The sequence below is a fragment of the Ipomoea triloba genome, chromosome 2, assembly GCF_003576645.1.
Source record: "Ipomoea triloba cultivar NCNSP0323 chromosome 2, ASM357664v1".
NCBI classification, from domain to species: Eukaryota; Viridiplantae; Streptophyta; class Magnoliopsida; order Solanales; family Convolvulaceae; genus Ipomoea; species Ipomoea triloba.
This window is the reverse complement of record NC_044917.1, coordinates 17,891,321-17,905,922: the sequence shown is the minus strand read 5'-3', so window position 1 is coordinate 17,905,922 and position 14,602 is coordinate 17,891,321.

Sequence of the window (14,602 nt, the reverse complement as noted above, 5' to 3'; positions counted from 1 at the left end):
GTTGGCCGGTGAATGATTCCATATGTCGCATTGCAAAGACAGCCGAATCAGCGCCGGGAGTTGTAGTTCGCCATGGCATTTGCATCCTTTTGGGGCGTAGGTTCCTGACTCGGATTGATCGGGCAAGCTGGTGCTTGCTTTCTAAGTACTCCGAGAGCATGTCAAGCTGCACAAAAAGTTGTTCAATCAGATTTCAAACACTTTAACTATGTATTCTGTTTGTTTTAATTTTTTTTAAAGAATAACAGGTGTAGATATATTAAATAGATGGTAAAAGCAAACAGTGTCATCTTATGGGGTCTTAATGGGATGATGAAGTAATGAATGCAAAGATGATTAAATGAGTCAAATTATTATGGTCAAATATGAATTGCATATTTGCAGAACATACCAAATCCACCGGGGCATCGCGATATTTTTCCTCGTTGGCACCTGTTTTGATGAGCAGTCTAGGATGTCGCACTTGTACTGCTTCAAATTTATACTCACCACATAAAAATAGCCTTCCTGTATTATTGGGAATAAATACTACCCAACCAAAGGTAAGCGTCATTTGTTATAGCAGTTTAAAATGTATGAATATTGCTTCCAGACTGATACCAGGTCTAGAGTTGCACTCCCTACATGCTCAGAGGCCTGAAAATCCGCCCATAGCCGCGCTTTAAACAATTCGATCCTCTCATCCCGGGTGCTTATCGTTGGCACTACAGTACCGACCTGCAGTATGAAGGTAAGGTTGTAGACCGGTAAAGGGCAGTTTAGCACCATAAGCCACAAAGTTATAGTGGTGATACATACAATAGTGGCTGTGGAGGCGAAGAGGCGAGAAGGCGTCCCCCATTTCCTTGATTTTTCGCGGGCATTTAGCACAGTAGACCAGGCATCTACCACCGCCGCTGAGACGTTCACCCCCTCTCTCAATGTCAGAAAGTGAGACCAGTTGGCGGTTCGCTGTTTATGGCGGAACAGGACCTCGTCGCTATTTATGCAACCACATACTAGTGACTTATGGTGGTTGCTTCAACCAGAAAGCAAATTAACAGCATGTCAGAGAGGGGGGTTAGGACTTACCGGTTGGTGATGGGGCAGTTGAAGGCCCACATCCATACCATGTAAATTGGTGGTATGGGAACGGTTGGGTAACCCCTCAACAGACTGAAGCAAAGGCGTAACGGTTTAGCATCTTGATTCAGCGGACGTTTCCCTTTGCGGTCTGGAATGCCGACGACTGGGGTAGGGCCCTTTGTGGCGCTCCTAATGGTAGGGCCCCCGATCGCTCTCCTCGATTGGCAACCTGATCGATCATTTTGAGAACAATGTGCCCAGATAACTAAGCACAACCATAAGAGTGGTGAGATACATACCTGCGTAGCCGGTGGTATTGGGTCCTCATTTCCCTGCGTAGAGTAGTCTTGTGTGAACACCAGATTGAAACTGGGCATGTCGTCCTCCGGTTGTTGGTTTTGTGGCGCTCCTAATGGTAGGGCCCCCGATCGCTCTCCTCGATTGGCAACCTGATCGATCATTTTGAGAACAATGTGCCCAGATAACTAAGCACAACCATAAGAGTGGTGAGATACATACCTGCGTAGCCGGTGATATTGGGTCCTCATTTCCTTTCATAGAGTAGTCTTGTGTGAACCCCAGACTGAAACTGGGCATGTCGTCCTCCGGTTGTTCATTTTGTGGCGCTGCTAATGGTAGGGCCCCCGATCGCTCTCCCCGGTTGGCAACCTGATCGATCATTTTGAGAACAATATGAGCAGATAACTAAGCACAACCATAAAAGCGGTGAGATACATACCTGCGTAGCGAGTGGTATTGGGTCCTCATTTCCCTGCGTAGGGTACTTTTGTGTGAATCCAAGGCTGAGTTTAGAAAATAAGAATGAATAGTGATGAATAGTGACGAAATAGTAACTGGGTTTAGAAAATATTATGCTGCAAATTAGAGTGTGTGTGTGAGCATGAATATTATGTGTGCAGAGCAAAAATATATATATGTGGGCAGTAAATAAATGAGAGAGAGATTTTTAAGTGGTTCGGCCAAACCCAGCCTACGTCCACTATACTCCTTTCACTATCTTCAATCACCCAGATACAATAGTGAACACCAAGTGCCAACCCAGCACTTCTATCTACACCTAGTAGATATTGAGTATTTCGCACAAAGCTATACTCCTACACCAACGAGTGTCTCGCACAAAGCTACACTCCCCAGGGTTTTTACAAGCTTCTCTTGTTACTCAGCCATCTGTCTACACCACGTAGAAATTTTGATACAAGGTAGTAAAAGAGAATATTTTTCTCCAACTCTCAAGGACTAGAGATATGGGTTTCTGATTTTTCGAATTTTTCGAATTTTTCTTGCTTTGCTACTCTCAGATGTTTCACACTGCCTTTCTTGCTTATCACTTGTATATCTCTTTTTTTTTTTTCTCTCTCCTTCTTCTTGCTCAAGTGTCCCGTATTTATAGCTGATGAAAGAATTAATCCGTTGGAAAAAATTAATTCTTTATTGTTGATCTCATGTGCTGATTGCAGTCTCCATGTGGTTTAGGTAGTGTGCTGAGTTGTATTTCCGTTGTTGTATTTCTTCAGACTTCTTCCTTTGTCTTTGCATCTCCAGATATTCCTGCGTGATGCCTCCTGATATTCTGGTCATCAGTCTCTCCGCTTATTCAAAATATACAGAACTGATATTCCTCCGCTTCTTGCTCCTCTTGTTTTTCTTTCTCCCCTCCTGATAATCCTCCTCCAACTTTTCTTTTCTGGCCGAAAGGTCTTCTTTAATAACTTAAAATAATTAGTGTAATGTAGTATTTGGAGCAAATCAGTCAAATATATCCATTGAAGTGGGATAATTTGAACNATATCCATTGAAGTGGGATAATTTGAACAAATCAGATTTATACACCTTTGTCTTTTTGTGTTTATATTACTTCCTTGTAATATTCTTCTTTTGTCCTTAGTGTTTGTATTACTTCCTTGTATTCTTCTTTTGTCCTTAGTGTTTGTATTACTTCCTTGTAATATTCCTTCATTTGTCCTTAGTGTTTGTATTACTTGTAATATTCCTTCATTTGTCCTTAGTGTTTGTATTACTTCCTTGTAATATTCCTTCATGAATTTTCGCATCTTCCATGTGCATTTTCGCAGTCTTCAATGTGCATTTTCATCTGAATTAATTTTTCTCAAAATAAACTCTCCTGGGATTCGAACACAGCACCACTTAGATCATTTCCCAAGTTCAACTCCAATGCTCTGCTCAATCCTTTGTTTACTATGCCTGTAAATAATATATAAGTAGTAATATTCTGAGAAGTTCTGATTTCCTAAAATTTCGTGGCTTAGGGGATTCGAACCAGAGACCCTTCACCATGTATACAAGTCTTCTACCATCTCTGCTGCTTCAACCATTTGCTACTTCTAGTGCTCCAATTAAATTTAAGCTCCGTCCAATTCGAACAAAGTTCCTTCATTCTCCAAGAATTCTTCCAAGTGGACTTAACTCTTTTAGATACATACCTCTACGAAATTTTTGGCTTTCTAATTTTTCAAACTAAAATACATTTTTGGCTCATCAAAATCTAAATACAAATATTCCTAACAGGATGCCTCGTTGACCCTCTTGAAATTGTGATCCCCATAGGCTTGTGCGCAGTTCTCCCGTACCATATCAGCCACTCGTGCTGCAGCGCACAGGAGGTCCCTAGTTGTGGTATCAAGGAGCTGGGTGAACCCCTGTCAAACACACGAAAACCAGCTTGCAAAAATAAGTAGTCAGTACCTACCGACACTAAGCACACATGTAATTGAGAACGGAGGGGAGTCATACCTGTGGGGAGTTAACAGTTGATGGCTAGTGCACTATTCCCTGGCTGAGAGCTACTTGGTCAGATAGTGGTGGTTCTGACGGAGGCGCTTGGTCGGTTGTTGCATGTGGCGGATTTTCTAGGTGGCCCACCCCAAAGCCTTGTGCAGTAATCTCCCTTGCCTCCCGTGCTTTGAGTAGATCTGACGTCCATCCTTCTAACGTAGGGATTGTTCTAGGCACGTCCCGTGGACCTACCACGACCCTGTCCACGTACAGGAGCTGGACCACCCCAAAATGAGATGCATATAATCATATGGGGCACAAATATATATGAGCGTTAATACCACCACGTAAGAATACAACTCACAGTTAAAAAGAGTAATGGCCCGGTGAATTTGCGAGTTCCGCCTTGGGACCAGCGTCCATGTGTGTCAACCAAAGAGCGCAGGAGATACGTGCACCAGTCTAGGTCTTTGATCCGCTCCACATCGCGGAACATATGGACAGTTTTTTGGTTGGCGTAGCCATTTGAAACGCTGGCAATGAGGGTGGAGACAACGATGACACTAAAATGCCGCCTGAACCACTCCCCCCCACCTTCGAGCTTCAACGCCTGCGTGACTAACGCCTTGACCGTTATCTTTCCCTTCCGTTGTTTGGNATATCCATTGAAGTGGGATAATTTGAACAAATCAGATTTATACACCTTTGTCTTTTTGTGTTTATATTACTTCCTTGTAATATTCTTCTTTTGTCCTTAGTGTTTGTATTACTTCCTTGTATTCTTCTTTTGTCCTTAGTGTTTGTATTACTTCCTTGTAATATTCCTTCATTTGTCCTTAGTGTTTGTATTACTTGTAATATTCCTTCATTTGTCCTTAGTGTTTGTATTACTTCCTTGTAATATTCCTTCATGAATTTTCGCATCTTCCATGTGCATTTTCGCAGTCTTCAATGTGCATTTTCATCTGAATTAATTTTTCTCAAAATAAACTCTCCTGGGATTCGAACACAGCACCACTTAGATCATTTCCCAAGTTCAACTCCAATGCTCTGCTCAATCCTTTGTTTACTATGCCTGTAAATAATATATAAGTAGTAATATTCTGAGAAGTTCTGATTTCCTAAAATTTCGTGGCTTAGGGGATTCGAACCAGAGACCCTTCACCATGTATACAAGTCTTCTACCATCTCTGCTGCTTCAACCATTTGCTACTTCTAGTGCTCCAATTAAATTTAAGCTCCGTCCAATTCGAACAAAGTTCCTTCATTCTCCAAGAATTCTTCCAAGTGGACTTAACTCTTTTAGATACATACCTCTACGAAATTTTTGGCTTTCTAATTTTTCAAACTAAAATACATTTTTGGCTCATCAAAATCTAAATACAAATATTCCTAACAGGATGCCTCGTTGACCCTCTTGAAATTGTGATCCCCATAGGCTTGTGCGCAGTTCTCCCGTACCATATCAGCCACTCGTGCTGCAGCGCACAGGAGGTCCCTAGTTGTGGTATCAAGGAGCTGGGTGAACCCCTGTCAAACACACGAAAACCAGCTTGCAAAAATAAGTAGTCAGTACCTACCGACACTAAGCACACATGTAATTGAGAACGGAGGGGAGTCATACCTGTGGGGAGTTAACAGTTGATGGCTAGTGCACTATTCCCTGGCTGAGAGCTACTTGGTCAGATAGTGGTGGTTCTGACGGAGGCGCTTGGTCGGTTGTTGCATGTGGCGGATTTTCTAGGTGGCCCACCCCAAAGCCTTGTGCAGTAATCTCCCTTGCCTCCCGTGCTTTGAGTAGATCTGACGTCCATCCTTCTAACGTAGGGATTGTTCTAGGCACGTCCCGTGGACCTACCACGACCCTGTCCACGTACAGGAGCTGGACCACCCCAAAATGAGATGCATATAATCATATGGGGCACAAATATATATGAGCGTTAATACCACCACGTAAGAATACAACTCACAGTTAAAAAGAGTAATGGCCCGGTGAATTTGCGAGTTCCGCCTTGGGACCAGCGTCCATGTGTGTCAACCAAAGAGCGCAGGAGATACGTGCACCAGTCTAGGTCTTTGATCCGCTCCACATCGCGGAACATATGGACAGTTTTTTGGTTGGCGTAGCCATTTGAAACGCTGGCAATGAGGGTGGAGACAACGATGACACTAAAATGCCGCCTGAACCACTCCCCCCCACCTTCGAGCTTCAACGCCTGCGTGACTAACGCCTTGACCGTTATCTTTCCCTTCCGTTGTTTGGTTTCCTCCCTCCATGCACGGAGTTCTGGCCCTACCTGTGGGCTGTCGCGTTCTGTAATCGGTAGTGGCCCGTTCGGTAGTCTGAAGACATGTACAACGTCTTGAGCGGTGATGTTAATATACCTCCCATTGCCCAACTTTATGGCCATCATAGCTGGTTCGAAGTTCGTGACTAACCAATGACCCAACTGTGGTGGCATCTCCGTTACTTCTAAGCCCAACAGTCCCCCCATACCAATACTAGAAACATCTTGGCGTTGGCTGGTCGTGAGTGAGGAGACAAGCCGTACGAGCTCATTGGGTCCACCTCGCATCTTGATTCCGGGGTTCGTTCCCCCAAATCCCATACGTGGCACACGGGTGGGGTGGCCCGGAGCAGTGTGGAATTCGTCATCTGTTTCGCCCTCACGGTCGCTTATTACCACCGGCTGAAGTGTGGCATTGCCTGTTTGAAACAACAGAAACCAAGATCAGTTTGGCACTCAGAGTATTATGAAAATGCACAACACTGATTCATTTTCCCAAGTGTTGCGACAACATTGTGAAAACGCCGAGCTCTTATTTATGATCCAAATGTGCCCACAGTATTATGAAAATGCACAACACTTATTTATCGTGGTGAACAACATTGGCACAGCTTATGCACACGTAAACAACACCTGTATGATTAAATTAAAATCCAGCCCCCCATCTAACATATATAACCAGAGCAAACTCCAGTTGAACTATTTATGAAGCGTACTGTATTATTACTTCCACCTATAGTATTTTTTTCCCGGAAAACATAAGTGGGACTTGTATTATTAAAAAACTAAAATAGAAACATGGGAAATAACCCAACAAAGCATTGTACGCAGCTCCAGTGGTAGGTAGCATTGTATATGTGGGTTAATATCGCTACTGTATATCAATGATTACACCCACATTACTCAAACAAACGGCATGAGCAAGAAGTGGCATATGTGTTCTCATTCCAGAATCCAATAAAGTCTTGATTTTCCTCAAAATCTTGCACTCTAAATGTTGCTGTTTCACCATTTCCACTTTCTCTTTTAGGGTGACATGCAACAACTCCCAAAACCTCAATTTGGAATTTTTTAAATATTGTATGAGTGTACAATGCTGCCATTTGTTTTCCAAAGGGTGAGGGAGATTTCAATCCCAGCTTTCTATGCCATGACTCAAAATTAGCCTTAGCCTCATCTTCACCCATTTTGTGCAATATATTTTTGTAGTGGTCAATAAACTCCTTTAATGTAGTAACTGAAAGCGATGATTCACACCAATAACTGTAACCGAAGGCAATTTATACTCATTTTTGATATATGTAGTGTAAAAAAACACAGCATCACAGAAGCGATGATAATCAAGCCAATCTTTAGCATGAATCCAGAAAGCATTTCTTAGCTACTGGTCCTTATTCAAATCTAATGCATAAAAGAAGTTGGGATTGTCATCTTGCCCTTATCCTACTATTTAATCAGACCATAGCAACACATTTACCTCAAGCTTGTTCTAACACTAACACCCATTTAAACCCAATGACAGTAGATTCTGGTTCTGTGTATTTATATATCCCCCCTACACTGGTATAGCAACTCGTATAAATGACTTTGAATTCCTAGAGGTATGCATACAAACTAGGAGGCCACCACCCAAAACCCAAACCCCACATACCCTCAATAGGAGGCCACCACCCAAAACCCAAACCCCACATACCCTCAATCCAAAACCCCCACCAAACAACGCATCCCAGGATACCCTCAATCCAAAACCCCCACCAAACAACGCATCCCAGGAACTAAACAATCCAAAACCCCCACCAAACAACGCATCCCAGGAACTAAACACATAATGACCCCCACCAAACAACGCATCCCAGGAACTAAACACATAATGCGCAATAATGGCACTTACCACGGTTTGACCACCTACGCACTGCACACTGCCTTGCGGACACCCTCGTCGACCACCTACGCACTGCACACTGCCTTGCGGACACCCTCGTCGCTACTCCCGCCGGTGTCGGGTAGAATGATACCGGAGTGTGGCGCCGCTTGAATGGCCCACCATGGCCGGAGTGTGCGATAGAACCAGCGGAGCCCGACGACGCCGACCAAAACGATCGGCCGGACACCCTGTTCTTCGAACGCCGACTACCATTGGACCTGGCCATGACTCGCGACTAGCCGGACAAGCACGGGAGAGACCCACTCTGACCACCCCGCCGCAGTAACCAGCCAAAACGAGCCCAACAAAAAAAAACAAAAGAAAAAGAAATAAAAAATTTAAAAAATAAAACAATAAATTTGTTGCCCTATCCTGGCGGTGCAGTCCCATAATGAGTGTAACACCCCATACTAACGCCCACACGTGACCCCCCATCACACCTCATCATGTGCGTTGATCAACCAAAATCGCAGGGCTACCATGAGTGCACAGGGTGCACAGAAAAGGGAGGAATTAACATATGAACTGAATTCTATATATATATATATATATATACATACATATACACACACACCCACACACAAATATATATATATATATATATATATATATATATATATATATGTATGTATGTATGTATGTATGTATGCATATTACATACATACATACATACATACATATATATATATGTGTGTGTGTGTGTGTGTGTGTATGTATGTATACACATATATGTACATATGTATACACATATATGTACATATGTATATATGTGTATACATACACACACACACACACACACACACACACATATATATATATACATATATAAGATCAAGTTTAGGTGTGGCATTGAGTGGTGCATTTCTTAACATTGAGTGGTGTAAACCGCACGGCCGCACGTAAGGGCGCGGCCACATTTGAATAAAAATCTACATATATATACATATATATATATATATATATATATATGTATATATATATATATATATATATATATATATATATATTTGACGCAGTGGCATTACATGGTAATTTTGTGTGAGTTTATTTTTTCTTCTTCCAGGCCTTCAAGTGACATTGTCCCTTCTTATAGAGCACATTGTTGTACCTTACAGTGCACATTGTTGTGCCTGCAACCTTTAAGTTCTTAGGTGTTATACATACATACATACATACATACATACATACATACATACATACATACATACATACATATACATATATATATATATATATATATATATATATATATATATATAAAACTTTAAAAAGCATTTGATCTTAAATGAATCACTAATTACTAATTCTAGTTGAATATTGTGATCGTTTATAATTTGTGTTGAAAATCATGCGTTAAATTTAGTCTTTTCATTAATTATTTCATATTTTCTACCTTACCATGCACATTTTTGTCTTTCTAGAGTTCAAATGCACATTGTTGTGCCTTATAGTGCACATTGTTGTGCCTTAAAATACACATTGTTGTGCCTTCAACCTTTAAATCTTACCAAGCACATTGTTGTGCCTTACAGTACACATTGTTGTGCCTTACAATGCACATTGTTGTGCCTTATAATACACATTGTTGTGCCTTCAACCTTTAACTCTTACCAAGCACATTTTTGCCTTTTTCAGAGTTCCAATACACAGTGTCCCTTCTTCTAGAGCATATTGTTGTGCCTTAGAGTGTATATTGTTGTCTTCACCCTTAAAACTTTACCATGCACATTTTTACCTTTCCAGAGTTCTAGTGCACATTGTCCCTTCTTCTAGAGCACATTGTTGTGCCTTCAACCTTTATGATAGTAGGTGTTATATATATATATATATATATATATATATATATATATATATATATATATATATATTCAAATGTGGCCGCACCTTCCAGTGCGGTCGGGGCGAAATACACCACTATGTATACAAATATACACCACTCAATGTTAGATAACGCACCACAATGGAAATACATAAAAACACCAAAAAACACACCACACACACTAAATAATGCACCATAACTCCCTTGCCCCTAATGGTGTATTTTCTAACACTGTGTGGTGTATATTTGCATACCTAGTGGTGTGTTTTTGATGATGCGTACCTAACGGTGGTGTATATCTGTATGCATAGTGGTGTGGCCGCACGGATAGCACGTTAAGGCGCGACCACAATTGATTATGACTATATATATATATATATATAATTTATATTTATATATAGGATCACGTTCAAGTGCGAACTACTTGCCCAGGAGAGAAGTGGAAACACATGTCATCTGTCCACGTGTTCATATCTAACAGGTCAAAAACACTGATTTTTTTTTAAAAAAAAGGCGGTGATATTTTCGTAAATAATTGAACATTGAAGTGCAAGTAAATTGTATTACAAATACAAGTAAAATGTATTACAGGCACAAGTAAAATGTACACTGGCATCAATACTAAGTGCACCAAACGTTATAATTAGGTGCACCTAAGTGCACGAATGTCAACATGGTAAATTACTTGCACTTGTAAGTGAAAATATGTGCATTTGTAAATGATTTTACTTGCACTTTTTTACTTGCAAATGTACACAATTAATTGCAACAAAGTTCGAGTTATTTACGAAATTGCCACTGCGTCATTGCTTCAAAATTACATCTGATTCGTTGATCTGAACACGTACGTGTGTGTGTGTGTATATATATATATACATATATATATACACATATATACATACATATGTTATAACTAGGTGTACATAGTTATAACTAGGTGCACATAGGTTGCACCCAGGTGCAAGTAAAATGTATTACAAGTGCAATTAAATTGTATAATGAGCATCAATACTAATTGCACCTAATGTTATAACTATGTGCACATAGGTTGCACCTAGGTGTATGAATGTTAACAAAGTGAATTACTTGCACAAGTGCAAGTAAAATGTATTGCAGATGCAAGTAAAATGTATTACAGGTGCAAGTGAATTGTATACTGAGTATCAATACTAAGTGCACCTAATGTTATAACTAGGTGCACCTAATGTTATAACTAGGTGCACCTAGGTTGCACCAGGTGCATGAATATTAACAAGGTAAATTACTTGCATTTGTAAGTGAAAATATTTGCGAAAATAGGTGCATGAATATTAACAAGGTAAATTACTCGCACTTGTAAGTAAAAATAGGTGCAATTGTAAGTGAAACTAGGTGCACTTTTAAGTGAAACTAGGTGCACTTGTAAACTAGGTGTACCAAAGTTCCAGTTATTTACGAAAATGCCACCGCGTCATTTTTTTAAAATTGCATCTGATTCGTTGATCAGGACACGTGGACGGCTGTGGAGCGTTCTCATTTCCTACCTGGGCGAGAGTTCGCACGAGAGTGCAACCATATATATATATATATATATATATATATATATATATATATATATATATATATATATATAAAGCAATCGTACGTACATAGCATATATATTATCAAAAATAAAAAAAAATTATAATAAACAATTAGCATAGTTTATGACAACAATATGTTGGATCAAAATTTATGGATAATATCATATTACTCGTGAATCATTTTTTTTAAACAAATATGATCCACATCAAATCCATAAAACACATCTTACTACTACAAAATTGCACATATAAGGATATCTTTCCGCTACACCCAAGGTGCAGTGGATTCACTAAACTAAAAATAAAAAACACTACTTTTCATGCACCTAACGAGATCGGGTGCGGAGAAAAATAAAAATTAAAATAATAACTAACTTTCCGTGGCACCCACAACGAGTGGGTGCCGCGAAAAGTTAATTATTATTATTTTAATAATTTACTTTCTGCGACACCGGATCGTAGTAGGGGCCGCGAAAAGTGAATATTAAAATAATAATTTATTTTTCACGGCACCCGCTCTTGTGGGTGCCGCGGAAAGTCAATCACTATTCCTCACGTATGTACACAAAACACATCACATTTGTAGCACACCCTACATTTTGATCTCTTCTTTGGTTTTCCTTAATTATTTTTTTGAAAGATTTTCTCCTTAATTAGATCCACATAGCACACCACGTACACAAATCCACATATCACACCCCACATTTCTTAGCGGAACGTCTCTCTCCCCTCAAAATTTCCTCCATCTACATTTTTCATCAGATCTAGTCTCTCTCTCACTCTCCATCTCTCTCACTCCATCTTTTTGCGTCTTCAAGATGTCTGCCAGAACGAGATCTCCAGAGCAAGCGAGCAACCATCGCCGGGCACTGGACCAGTGAGTCATGCTGTACTACCGCGACGATTTCGGCAACCGGGTCACAGACTAAAGCAGAGAGCTTAGATCCAACGCGTACAACGTTCTCCAAGAAGTCCAGCTCAGATCTAGTGACAGACAGCTTAGATCTGGTGACAGAGAGCTTAGATCTGGTGGCAGAGAGCTCACAGACGATGGTCGCCGGTTTTCTTCCATTTCCGATGCACAGGGTGATAATTTTTTTGATAATTTTTTTCTTTTGTTCTTTGAAATATTTGTGTACAATATAGTTTTTGTTTTCACGGTTTTTGTATTTGTGTACATATCAAAATATTTGTTCTGTGAAATGCAATATAGGATGGTTTTTGTCCTTATAATTTGGTTTTGTTTGAATTTAGTTTGTGAAAGAATTGTTTGACATTGCATTGTACATAATTTTTATGTATTTGTGTTGTGAAAAATTATCTGTGTGTATTTATATATTTTTTATTTATAAATTAGTTGTGTAGGTATCCAGCAGCCCCCTTAAAATAAGGGGGTGCCGCAGATACTCTTTAATTAAAAAATAAATTATTTATTACTTTTCGCAGCACCCCCGTGTGCCGCGGAAAGCTTAGGCCTTTCAGCCACACAAACATACGCTACACCCGCTACAGGTGTACAAGATTCCTTTTTATAGGTGTAGCAAATGTGCTATTCTGTACTAGTGTATGTTTTAGTTTTTCTACTAAAACATGGGATTAAGGGAAGCATGAAGAAACAACATCCACTTGGTGATTTTTCCTAGAACTTTTCTCACAAATCCTTCACCCTTAGGTAGCTTGATCTACCACTTTACAAAATTTTGCTCCCAAAGCTTGAAGAATCAACAAGAGGAGAAGAAGAGATTTTTTTTTTCTTTTACTTTGGAGAAGAATTTCGGCCAAATGGGGTAGAGAAGGGAAGAGGATGAACTTTGTGACAGCCCAACTTTTCACAAGCTGAGATAGCTAAACTTTAAACATAAAAGCTGCCTATCTCAACTACCAAACACAACATAGAGGAAGCAATTTATAACTTAAGGGGTATCATGCCACATCTAGGTAAGAAAAACACAGCAAAAAACTTAAACTGAATAAAACATAAATCCTCAAAACGTCATAACAACAAGTCTAGTCAAAGGCATATAATCCAACATAGGCACACAAGCCCAAAAACCCAAGTCTAACAAACATAAACTAGTCTAAGCAGGGCTCATAACGATAAGCTCTAACGCGCTCTCGCTTAGACTTACTCCATACCTGGAAAACATGTAAGAACCATTAGCAAAAGACTACTAAGCAACCACCACTCACACTCGTGAGGAACATACATAGTATAATAAGCTTGTAAATAGGTTTTATGCACCCATATAGAATATACACACCAACGAATTGTTCTTTAGTTAAAACAGATACTCAACAACAACACGCTGAATAAGCAATAAACCAAGGACTTTCCAAGTAATGCCAACATCCAACATAATTGAACAAGACAACAAGTCTATAACGGAATATCAACTGAATCATATCTCAACCGAATACTCACAAGAACCCACCAAACCGCAATACATCAAGGAATAACGGATCACAAACGAGATGCAACTCAACTCAAGAATAATAAGGAACCAAACAGACCTCAAATCAAGGATAAGCACCAAACCTTACCCTACAACCAAAATACTATCCCTTATACCAACCATCAAACCCAAAGTTAGTTCACAGAGGCAAAAGCCCGAACACAAAGGCAAATGATGCCCAAAACACAAAGGCAAATGGTGCCCAAAACGCAGAGGCAAATTGTAACACCCCAATTTTCACCTCTTGGATTTATTACAAAATCCCTAATAATACAATACATTGCGGAAGCATCTAACCAGCAGAAAACTGGGTGTTACCGCCACGCTTAGGTATTTCTCCTATACCCAAACGCTAAGGCTAAACTTACAACCTCAAATAACCATATATAACATCCAAATATGTACATATGGAAATAATTCTTCCAGGGTGTCTATTCTAGGATAGAGTAGTCCTCAACCTCGACTTCCATCCTATTCAGAGCTCATCGGGCTTCAGGAGCCCACACTAGACGACATCTGTAAACACATCGAAGTGTAGTTAGCGCGACAGCTAAGTAAGGAAATCCATTGTCACTCAAAAGTAAACAAAGGTTTCGAAAAACATAATTCTCAAAAAAATTGTAGCTTTACCCATAAGTTGAAAATCTACCTGCAACCAGATTATCAACAAAAGAAAGTATAGTAGAGTATACGAGTTGCATCAGCATATAATACTTTTCATTTCTGAGAATTTTCAT